Source organism: Pantherophis guttatus, chromosome 16 (assembly GCF_059756535.1).
Source record: "Pantherophis guttatus breed Tessera chromosome 16, ASM5975653v1, whole genome shotgun sequence".
In the NCBI taxonomy this organism is placed as follows: Eukaryota; Metazoa; Chordata; class Lepidosauria; order Squamata; family Colubridae; genus Pantherophis; species Pantherophis guttatus.
In genome coordinates this window covers 2,320,202-2,331,646 of record NC_142078.1, presented here as the reverse complement: position 1 = coordinate 2,331,646, position 11,445 = coordinate 2,320,202, and the positions used below count along the sequence as shown (strand labels likewise).

General features: G+C 44.9%; 1 pseudogene across 1 annotated transcript; it reads right to left on the bottom strand.

The window, feature by feature from the left end:
• Nucleotides 1–4,574: 4,574 nt before the first annotated feature.
• Nucleotides 4,575–11,148, bottom strand: LOC148111702 (uncharacterized; annotated as a pseudogene). Its single transcript, XR_015730200.1, has 3 exons — nucleotides 10,984–11,148; nucleotides 8,283–10,747; nucleotides 4,575–5,758 (listed from the first exon to the last, which is right to left on the bottom strand). The product of XR_015730200.1 is annotated as an uncharacterized LOC148111702 (transcript).
• Nucleotides 11,149–11,445: the final 297 nt, after the last annotated feature.

The following is an 11,445-nucleotide window of genomic DNA, read 5'->3' as shown; positions in this document are numbered from 1 at the left end:
TGCCCCCAAACTGTACAGGTAGTACTAACTAGATCTCCAATCAGAATTGAGACAAAAATTTCTGTTCTTGACAGTTGCTGCACCCCATTTTTTGCCATAATTGGTAGGTCATATCCTACAGTTGTGAAGTTGTTATGTGAATCCTCCAAAGACTTTGTGGGACACCAGCTGGGAAGGTTACAAATGGTGATGATGTGACCCTAGGACAGCGCAGCCGTCATAAATACTTGCCAGTGACTAAACGCCTGGATTTTGACCACATGACCACAGGATGCTGGAACAGTCGTAAGTGTGAAAACTGGTCAAGGCCACTTTTTTCAGTGCTGCTAAAACTTCACTAAGTCACTAAGCAAATAGTTGTAGGTCAAGGACTATCTGTACAGTGCTTTAAAAATAATCCAAAATAGCCCCCAAATTGGAACCCACAGAGGTCAAACTTTTCCTGCAACAAATCTGCAAAACTAGCCCAATTTGGTAGAAAAACCGTTCAACTGCCCACACTGTTTCCCACTCGCATTTCAACTCAATCCCCAAACTTTCCTCCTAGACACGGTTTGGCTTTTCAAGGAAAAGAAAATGCCATTATTCTTTCTTTCTTTTCTTTTATTCAATTTGTATACCACCCTTCTCCTAGTGGACTCAGGGCGGTGCACAGCCAGAACTAAAACACATACCAGTACAAAATTTAAAATTATTAAAAAAATTACATACTTTGGCCCAAATTTAAAACAATTCGAATTAAAACCCATTGACAAATTAAAAGCTAAAAAATTAAAAAAGACTAAAAAAGGGGGGAGGGGGTTCACGCCAGCCCTGCTTGATGGAAAAGAAAAGTTTTCAGGGCACGGCGAAAGACCCAGAGATCCGATATCCTTCGTATCTCCGGGGGCAAATCGTTCCAGAGGGCAGGAGCTGCCACACAGAAGGCCCTCCCCCTGGGGGTCGCCAACGACATTGCCTGGCTGATGGCACCCTGAGGAGTCCCTCTCTGTGGGAGCGTACTGGTCGGTGGGAGGCTATCGGCGGCAGAAGGCGGTTCCGCAAATACCCAGGTCCTATGCCATGGAGCACTTTAAAAGTGGTAATCAACACCTTGAAGCGCACCCAGAAGACCACTGGAAGCCAATGCAGTTCATGCAGGAGGGGTGTCACACCACTTGGAGCCTCCGGGTGCTCAAGGGGAGCCCCATGTAGAGAGCATTGCAGTAGTCCAGGCGGGAAGTGACGAGTGCCTGAGTGACTGTCTGTAAAGAGTCCCAATCCAGAAAGGGACGCAGCTGGCGAATCAGGCGGACCTGATAAAAAGCCCCCGTGGTCACGGCTGTCATATGCTCTTCTAAAGACAGCCGTGCATCCAGGAGGACGCTGAAGTTGCCAGCCCTATTTATTGATTTTTACCCTGATGTTATCCTCAGTAAAGTTCAATAAAGTTTTGCAAACTCAGGAGATATAAATATGGGAATTCTCAAATTCAAAATAAAATGTCTCATCCCACTGAAGAACTTTCCCTCCCAGAAACTCAACTGGTTTCTAATCAGCTAGAAACAATGCCTGACCAGGTTGTGCAGGATTGTCTGGGACACAACACTTCCTCTCCACAACTGCTGGGAAGAGGCTCTGCGGTATCCGAAGCAGCACATTAGATTCAGTCAGTTTTCTTCCATAGGAAGAAGTATCCACCTTGTGAACTCCCAAGTCTTTTGTTATGTAATCTAAAAGGGCTGTGATTAATGTGTACGTAGCATATGTATGGGTATATCTATATTCTTTTGAGAGCAGGCCTCAGAAGTCCATTCTTTAACTTCAAAGTCTTAACAATTGGAGCAGCCCTCAACTGCAGCCCTTGGACAGGGATCAGGCAGGGATCTCGTCCACAGCTGCCCAGTTGAGAATCCAACATTCCTGAACCACTGACAGATGGACATCCAGACTCATACAAGGCCTCCCGCCCCTCCCAGGACAGCCTGTTCTGCTAGTTGCCATCAGAATGACCGACAGCAGTCAAACTCAGGCCTGGGACCCTGGGCATGGCCCTGGAAGACTAAAGGAATTTATTAAAAGAAAAAGATGTATTAAATTTATTAAAAGTGAAAGTTTTAATTGGATTTTATTACCTTTCTTGCCAGGCATTTATGTGGTTTCTCTCCTGTGTGGGTCCTCTGATGTCTATAAAAGTTTCCAGTGTGATTGAATGTCTTTTCATACATCAGGACTTCATCTGGTTCCTCTAATGAATGGATTCTTTGATGCCTATTAAGGATTCTCTTGTATCTAAACTATTTATGTCAATATTAGCGCAGAGACTTAAAACAATAATTCATCAATACATACACACAGACCAAAAGGGCTTTATACCCAGGAGGCAGATTAAAAATAATTTGAGAACTATTATAGATATTCTGGAATATTACGATAAGAAGATAGACAAGGAAATAGCTTTAATATCTCTTGACGCCCAGAAGGCCTTTGACAACTTAAATTGGTCCTTTCTCACAATACAACTCGAATCGATGAATTGCGGAGAGAAATTCCTTAAATTGATAAGAAAAATCTACTCCTGTCAAACAGCCAAAATTGCAATAAATGGTGACATGACACAGACTTTTGACATTCAGAAAGGAGTACGACAAGGCTGCCCCATGTTGCCTCTATTATTTATTTATTTATTTATTTATTTATTTATTATTAATTAAATTTCTATACCGCCCTTCTCCAAAAAGGACTCAGGGCGGTGCACAGCCAAAGTAAAAAACAGAGCATACAAAATTTAAAAACAGTATTAAAATAATTAAATATTTTGGCCGTAAATTAAAACAACCCAATTTAAAATCAATTTAAAATTAAACTCAAGCCAGCCCAGCTAGTTGAAATAAATAGGTTTTCAGGGCCCGACGAAAAATCCGGAGGTCTGTTATTGTACGTAACTCTGGGGGAAGGTTGTTCCAGAGGGTAGGCGCCGTCACAGAGAAGGCTCTCCCCCTGGGGGTCGCCAGGCGACATTGTCTGGCGGATGGCACCCTGAGGAGGCCCACTCTGTGCGAGCGTACTGGCCGGTGGGAGGCTATTGGTGGCAGAAGGCGGTCTCGTAAGATTTACCAGTGTGATTTATAATCGCACTGGAAGTTCTATTAACGGAAATTAGGAAGGAGGAAGACATAGAAGGCCTTAAGATCCGGGGAGAGGAGTATAAACTACTTGCCTTTGCAGACGATGTGATTTTCATACTGGAAAACCCAATACGATCTGGAACCAGGTTGATGACAATGATAGAGGAATACGGGGAAGTTGCGGGCCTCAAAATAAATAAGCAGAAGACGAAAGTATTGATGAAAAATATGACCCAAACACAGAAATCAAAATTAGAAGAAGAATTAGGACTTCAAATAGTAAAGAAAATAAAATATTTAGGTATTTGGTTGACAGCAAAAGCAACTACAATCAAAGAAGATAATTATACCAAATTGCTAAAACAAATCAAAAAAGACCTGGAAATTTGGAGTAGATTACAACTCTCATTGATGGGCAGAATTTCCTCAATAAAAATGAATATATTACCAAGAGTATTATATCTATACCAAGTGATACCAATACACCCCGAAAGAGATTTCTTTAAGAACCTCAACAAAACAACAATGAACTACATATGGCAGGGAAAGAAGGCCAGAATTAAAATCAAAGCTCTACAGGATTCACGAGACAAAGGAGGCCTAGCAATACCAGATTGGGAACTCTACTATAAGGCATCAGGACTGACCTGGATTAAAGAATGGATGAAACTGGACAACAAAAGAACTCTATATTTAGAAGGCTTTGACTTAATAAGAGGATGGCACGCTTTCCTATGGGACGGATCGGATAAACGACACATGTACTTCCAATGTCATATAATTCGAGCTTCATTATTCAAGATCTGGCAGGATATTAAGAGAACTCACTATACTAGAATACCTAAATGGTGGTCCCCGATGGAAGCATCGATATACCCGAATACCCTCGAAATAGGAAAGATGATGCGGTACCAAGACTTATTGAATCATGAAGGCGAACTCATCTCAAGACAGCAACTCCAAGACTCTGGCATAAATAGCGATTGGTGGCCCTATACACAAATATACTCAAGACACACAGCAGACAAAAAGCAATATGGAATCTCGAATAATTTGAATGAATTGGACAAGATTTTACAAGGCCCAGAACAAAAGATGATAACCAAAATATATAACTATCTTCTTAGCTATAAACTATTGGAAGAAACAGTAAAAGAAAATATGATAAGGTGGGCCAGGGACATAGGGCACAACATTCAATTGGCAAACTGGGAGAAATTGTGGAAACAGAACATCAAAATGACAAGAGCCATACCCTATAAAGAAAATCTCATAAAAATGTTTTACAGATGGCACTTAGCACCAGCCAGATTAGCCAAAATATACCCAAATGCCTCTCCACACTGTTGGAAGTGCAAAACGAAAAAGGGGACATAATACCACGCCTGGTGGAGATGTATAAAGGGCCAACAATACTGGAAAGACATAAAGGGAACTATTGAAGAAATAATAAACCAACAAGTAGAAAACACTCCAGAATTCTTTTTATTTGGAATGATAACAACACAACACAACAAAGAGACAAAATATCTCATCATACACATTCTGACAGCAGCACGGTTACTGTTCGCGCAAAATTGGAAATCAGACCAACTCCCAACCAAAGACAAATTAATCACAAAGATAACAGAGTGTGCCAAAATGGATAGATTGACACTGGGACTCCAGGATAAGGAAGAAAGTGAATACTATCTTGTGTGGCACCAGTGGTATCAATGGCTGGAAAAGAAAATCAGTACAAATATAGATGAAAGAAAATAGGGTAGAAAATTTAAAACTGGAAATGAATAAAGAGGAGATGCAAGATTATTTCTAATTTAAAACACCTGAATTGACAATGTATCATTCATATATTAACTTACAAAGCAATATATATTCTGATGATGACCAAAACATATATGTAAAATATGGTGTGGGTAGGTAGGTGGTGGGAATCTGTTTGTCTTTGTAATGTCTTTGTATTTTTTGTATTGTCTTTATATCTTTGTTTAAAATCCAATTAAAAAAAAAAAAAGGACTCTCTTGTATCTAAAACTCTTTCCACATTCCAGGCATTTATATGGTTCCCCCGCCAGAATGGATCCTTTGATGTGTATAAAGATTTCCCAACTGACTGAAGCTCTTTCCACATTCCAGGCATTTATGAGGTTTTTCTCCTGTGTGGATCATTGATGTATATAAAGATGTCCCCTCTGACTGAATCTCTTTCCACACTCAAGGCATTTATGAGGTTTTTCTCCTGTGTGGATTCTTTGATGTGTATAAAGATTTCCCAACTGACTGAAGCTCTTTCCACATTCCAGGCATTTATGAGGTTTCTCTTCTGTGTGGATCCTTTGATGTATATAAAGATGTCCCCTCTGACTGAATCTCTTTCCACACTCCAGGCATTTATAAGGTTTCTCTCCGGTGTGGATCCTTTGATGTATATAAAGATGTTCCCTCTGACTGAATCTCTTTCCACACTCAAGGCATTTATGAGGTTTCTCTCCGGTGTGGATCCTTTGATGTCTATAAAGATATCCCCTCTGACTGAAGCTCTTTCCACACTCCAGGCACTTATAAGGTTTTTCTCCTGTGTGCATCCTTTGATGTGTATAAAGCTTGCTGCTCTGACTGAAGCTCTTTCCACACACAAGGCATTGATATCGGTTTCCAAGTGAGTGGTTTTTTAGATGGTTTTCAAAACGTCCATTTGTTCTGAAGGATTTTTCACATTCTGGGCATTTAAATGGTTTCTCTGCTGAGTGGATCCTTAAATGACTTTTAAGATGGTCGTTTCTTTTGAAGCTTTTTCTACATTCAGGGCACTGATGTTCCTTTCCTCCCTCCTGGATCCTGTGGGGCTTTGGGGGTCTTCCGAAGGATCCTCCGCCCTCCAGGCCCGTCTCGGGGTCTCTGCCCGTTTCCTCCTCCCCGCATCGCCCTCCAGGCAGCCGCCTTTCCCGGGCTCCCCCTGGGCTCCTCCCTCCTGCAGCCCCGGAGCCCCCCGGCCTTTCCACACGGTCTCCCAGGGAAGCTGCGCCGGGACAGGGCAGGGTTGCTCTGCGGGGCCCGCTCTCCTCCTCCTCCTTCTCTCGGGCGGCGCCTCTTTCCTGCATCCGCCGCCATCCTCGGTCCTCCTGCAGGGGAGAGAGAGAAGAGAGTCATGGCTGCGTCCCCGTCCCCGCAGGAGAGGCACAGGCCCAAGCCCCCGCCTCTCACGGGCCTCCCGGGCAGTCTCCAGGTGGACACAGCCTCCTTCCCAACATCCTGTCTCCCTCCCCGGCCGCCCCCAGACTAGGCCTCGGGCTCCCAGGCCTCCCGGACTTCAATTCCCAGCATCCCCTGCGCCAAACCTGCATCAAACGGCCTCTTCTGTCGCCGATTCAGGCAGCTCCCTTGTTGCCCGTTTTGTTTCCAGAAGTGGAGGCTTCACGCTCTTTTTCTCCACTAGTTCCGCCTTTTCCTTTGGATGATCCGCCCCTCAAAGTCCATTCGCCATCGCCGACATCCTGAGCGTGACCAATCACCGTCCTTTCTTCAACAAGCCAGATGGCGCCTGCGCAATGCCACAGGTTATTACAGTCCGGGGTGGAGGTGGGACGGGGGGGGGGGATCTCCTTTGAACGTTGGAGTCCGGACTTCCCCCTCCCCACCTCCGTATTGAGGCCAGCGGAGGTCAGGAGCTCTTCTGGGGCTGCGACGTTATACCAGTCCATGAAGGGGAGCCAGTTGGGTCTATTCTGGGACTTTAGGAGACCCTGAGTTTGAATCAGCCGCTCTTTCAGTCCAGCCCACCTCACAGGGTTGTTGTTGGGGGAAGAGAGGAGGAAGCTGTGCTGGACGTGAGGGGGGAGGGGCTCCTGGGGGCTTCTCTTCTTACAGACGTTTCATTGCCCAAACTAACATCATCTTTGCTAGAAGGGAGAGAGACCCCTCATGGCAACCCTCAGCTACAAATATTCCCCTTCATTTTCTTGGATTTGTTCTCCACCTTATCAGTAAAAGTAAGAAAGGCAGGTTGCAAATAAATAACTATACTCTCTCCATGTGACTCTCTCAAGTGTGTTTCTCAGCAGCATCAACTATTTGATCCAGGACAATTCTTGTTCCTAGGTAGAAGAACTAGGAATTCATGCACAAAAGCAGAGCAGCTCCAGTTAAAGAGGACTGGAGGCTCCGAATCTCCTGCCAATGGTTCCTGCTGGTGAATTTCCTCATAGAAATCAATAGCTCATTTTTGGAAAAAGGGAGCAGGAAATCATGCAATTTTGAAAGGATCTAAGTTGGTTTCTTTCTGGGTCCCTTTAACTGCTGGATCCCTCAACATTTGGAACTTGGGCAAAAGAGGCTCATGTGCTTTGGGGGTTCAGTATCATTAAGCTGTAGGGTCCCAAAATATACTTGAGTCACCAGAATGCCAGAGAGACTCAAGACGAGGCTTGCAAAAAAAGCAGATTTTATTTATGGCCAAAAACAAAATACCGGGTGGGACTCTATCCGGAACATACAGATACAATGCATGCGAGGAAATAGGCACCCCTTGGGGAAGGTATGGCATCCTTTTACACCCTCAGAGACATCAGCTTAGTACCCAATTCTGGCCTCCTAGTTTAGCTTTGTGTATTCCTTGTTGCCCTGCAAGGGAATAGAAGCCTCCCAATTAGCCTTATCTCTTCCTTTGTTCTCCCAATTGCTCATTTGGCCCCCTGGGCTGCAGGGAACAGATCAAAGGTGTAAGTTAGAGCTGAAGTGTAAATTATCCCTTGGATGATGATGTCTGTAAGTTACACTTACATCAGAGACACGGACAGTAACATCCCATAATATTAAGCATAACCACTGAAATGAGCCTTGCATTAAAAGAACATTCACATGGGAAATATCATGTCTGTTGTAAAAAAGTACAATTTAGACCAGTTGAAAAATCTAGCATGTACAATTGAAAAAGTCCTTTATTATTCAGCCTGAGAAAGTCCCTTATTTGGCAGTTATTATTTACCCTTATTGTCTTCTTTACACATTTGGAGTAAAGAGCAATAGTTCCTCTTATTGGAATTATTATAATGATCATGAATATGCACTAGGTGAATTCCTAGGGTGTCTATTCACAGTTGGCCAAAATAAATATACAATTCAATTCCTGAGATATACCGTGACTGAAGGTCTTCTCACACTCAGGTGTGTTTTTCATTTTTTTCCCACGTGAATTCTTTGGTGTCGATTGAGGCTACTACGCTCAGTATAGCTCTTTCCACATTCCAGGCATTTATGAGGTTTCTCTCTTGTGTGGATCTTTTGATGTGTATAAAGATGTCCCCTCTGACTGAAGCTCTTTCCACACTCAAGGCATTTATGAGGTTTCTCTCCTGTGTGGATCCTTTGATGTGTATAAAGGCTGCTGCTGTGACTGAAGCTCTTTCCACACTCCAGGCATTTATAAGGTTTTTCTCCTGTGTGGATCCTTTGATGTGTATAAAGATCTCCCCTCTGACTGAAGCTCTTTCCACACTCAAGGCATTTATGAGGTTTCTCTCCTGTGTGGATCCTTTGATGTATATAAAGATGTCCCCTCTGACTGAATCTCTTTCCACACTCAAGGCACTTATGAGGTTTTTCTCCTGTGTGGATTCTTTGATGTGTATAAAGGTTGCTCCTCCGACTGAAGCTCTTTCCACACTCCAGGCATTTATGAGGTTTTTCTCCTGTGTGGATACTTTGATGTGTATAAAGATATCCCCTCTGACTGAAGCTCTTTCCACACTCCACGCATTTATGAGGTTTCTCTCCTGTGTGGATCCTTTGATGTATATAAAGATATCCCCTCTGACTGAATCTCTTTCCACACTCAAGGCATTTATGAGATTTTTCTCCTGAGTGGATTCTTTGATGTTTATAGAGGGTGCTCCTATGAGCGAAGTTCTTTCCACACTCCAGGCACTTATGAGGTTTTTCTCCTGTGTGGATCCTTTGATGTCTATATAGATGTCCCCTCTGACTGAATCTCTTTCCACACTCAAGGCACTTATGAGGTTTTTCTCCTGTGTGGATTCTTTGATGTGTATAAAGGTTGCTCCTCCGACTGAAGCTCTTTCCACACTCCAGGCATTTATGAGGTTTTTCTCCTGTGTGGATACTTTGATGTGTATAAAGATATCCCCTCTGACTGAAGCTCTTTCCACACTCCACGCATTTATGAGGTTTCTCTCCTGTGTGGATCCTTTGATGTATATAAAGATATCCCCTCTGACTGAATCTCTTTCCACACTCAAGGCATTTATGAGATTTTTCTCCTGAGTGGATTCTTTGATGTTTATAGAGGGTGCTCCTATGAGCGAAGTTCTTTCCACACTCCAGGCACTTATGAGGTTTTTCTCCTGTGTGGATCCTTTGATGTCTATATAGATGTCCCCTCTGATTGAATCGCTTTCCACACTCAAGGCATTTATGAGGTTTTTCTCCTGTGTGGATTCTTTGATGTGTATAAAGATCTCCCCTCTGACTGAAGCTCTTTCCACACTCAAGGCATTTATGAGGTTTCTCTCCTGTGTGGATCCTTTGATGTATATAAAGATATCCCCTCTGACTGAATCTCTTTCCACACTCCAGGCATTTATGAGGTTTTTCTCCTGTGTGGATCCTGTGATGTATATAGAGGGTGCTCCTATGACCGAAGTTCTTTCCACACTCCAGGCACTTATGAGGTTTTTCTCCTGAGTGGATCCTTTGATGTGTATAAAGGTTTCCCCTCTGACTGAATCTCTTTCCACACTCAAGGCATTTATGAGGCTTTTCTCCTGAGTGGATCCTCTGATGTCTATAAAGGGTGCTGATATGACCAAAGCTCTTTCCACATTCCAGGCATTTATGAGGTTTTTCTTCTGTGAGGATTCTTTGATGTTTATAAAAGTTTCCACTGTGATTGAATGCCTTTTCATACATCAGGACTTCATCTGGTTCCTCTAATGAATGGATCCTTTGATGTCCAGAAAGGTTTCCCCTCACATTGAATCTCTTTCCACACTCAAGGCATTCGTATGGCTTCTCTCCCGAGTGGATCCTTTGATGTTGATCAAGGTTTGATCTCCCATTGAACTTCTTTCCAAACTCAAGGCATTGATATCGGTTTCCAAGTGAGTGGTTTTTTAGATGGTTTTCAAAATATCCATTTCTTTTGAAGCATTTTTCACATTCCGGGCATTCGTATTTCTTCTCTCTTGAATGGATCCTTAGATGCCTTTGAAGATTTTCGTTACTTTTGAAGGATTTTTCACATTCCGGGCATTTAAATGGTTCTTCTCCCATGTGGATTTTTAAATGGTTTTCAAGATTTCCATTTCTTTTGAAGGTTTTTCCACATTCCAGGCACTGATGTTCTTTTGCTTCCCCCTGGATCCTTTGGGGCTTTGGGGGTCTTCCGAAGGAGCCTCCGCCCTCCAGGCCCGTCTTGGGGTCTTCGCATCGCACTCCAGGCAGCCGCCTTTCCCAGGCTCCCCCTGGGCTCCTCCCTCCTGCAGCCCCGGAGCCCCCCGGCCTTTCCCCACCGTCTCCCGGGAAGCCGCGCCGGGACCGGGCAGGGCTGCTCCGCGGGGCACGCTCTCCTCCTCCACCTCTCAGGCGGCGCCTCTTTCCTGCATCCACCGCCATCCTCCGTCCTCCTGCAGCGGAGAAAGAGAAGAGGGTCATGGCTGCGTCCCCTTCCCCACAGGGGAGGCCCAGGCCCAAGTCCCCACCTCCCACGGGCCTCCCGGGCATTCTCCATGCGGACACAGCCTCCTTCCCAGCCTCCCGGCTCCCTCCCCGCCCGCCCCCAGACTAGGCCTCGGGCTCCCAGGCCTGCCTTATCCGGAGAGACCCTCCCGGACTTCAACTCCCAGCATCCCCTGCGCCAAACCTGCATCAAACCGCCTCCTCTGTCGCCGATTCAGGCAGCTTCCCACTTTCTCCGTTTTAATTTTCTCTCCAAATATTCCGCTTGTTCCTAGGGAAGCCTCCGCCCCACGGAGTCACCCTGCCAATCGCCGCCTTCCTCAGAACGACCAATCGGCGTCCGTCTTTCTCCAATCAACCAGATGGCGCCTGCGCAGTGCCGAGGACGTAGAAGTGGGGCGGGGCTCCCCTTGAACTTTGGGGGCTGATCTCCCCCCCCTCTGCACCCTCTGTATTGAGGGAGGGGGAGGTCAGGGGCTCTTCTGGGGCTGCGACCTCATAGCAACCTCTGAAGGGGAGCCAGGGATGAAGGTTGGGAGGGGAGAAAGAAGAGACCCTGAGTTCAAGGGTTGGACAGCTCCCTTTTCAGTCCAGCCCACCTCACAGGGTTGTTGTTGGGGGAAGAGAGGAGGAAGCTGTGCTGGAC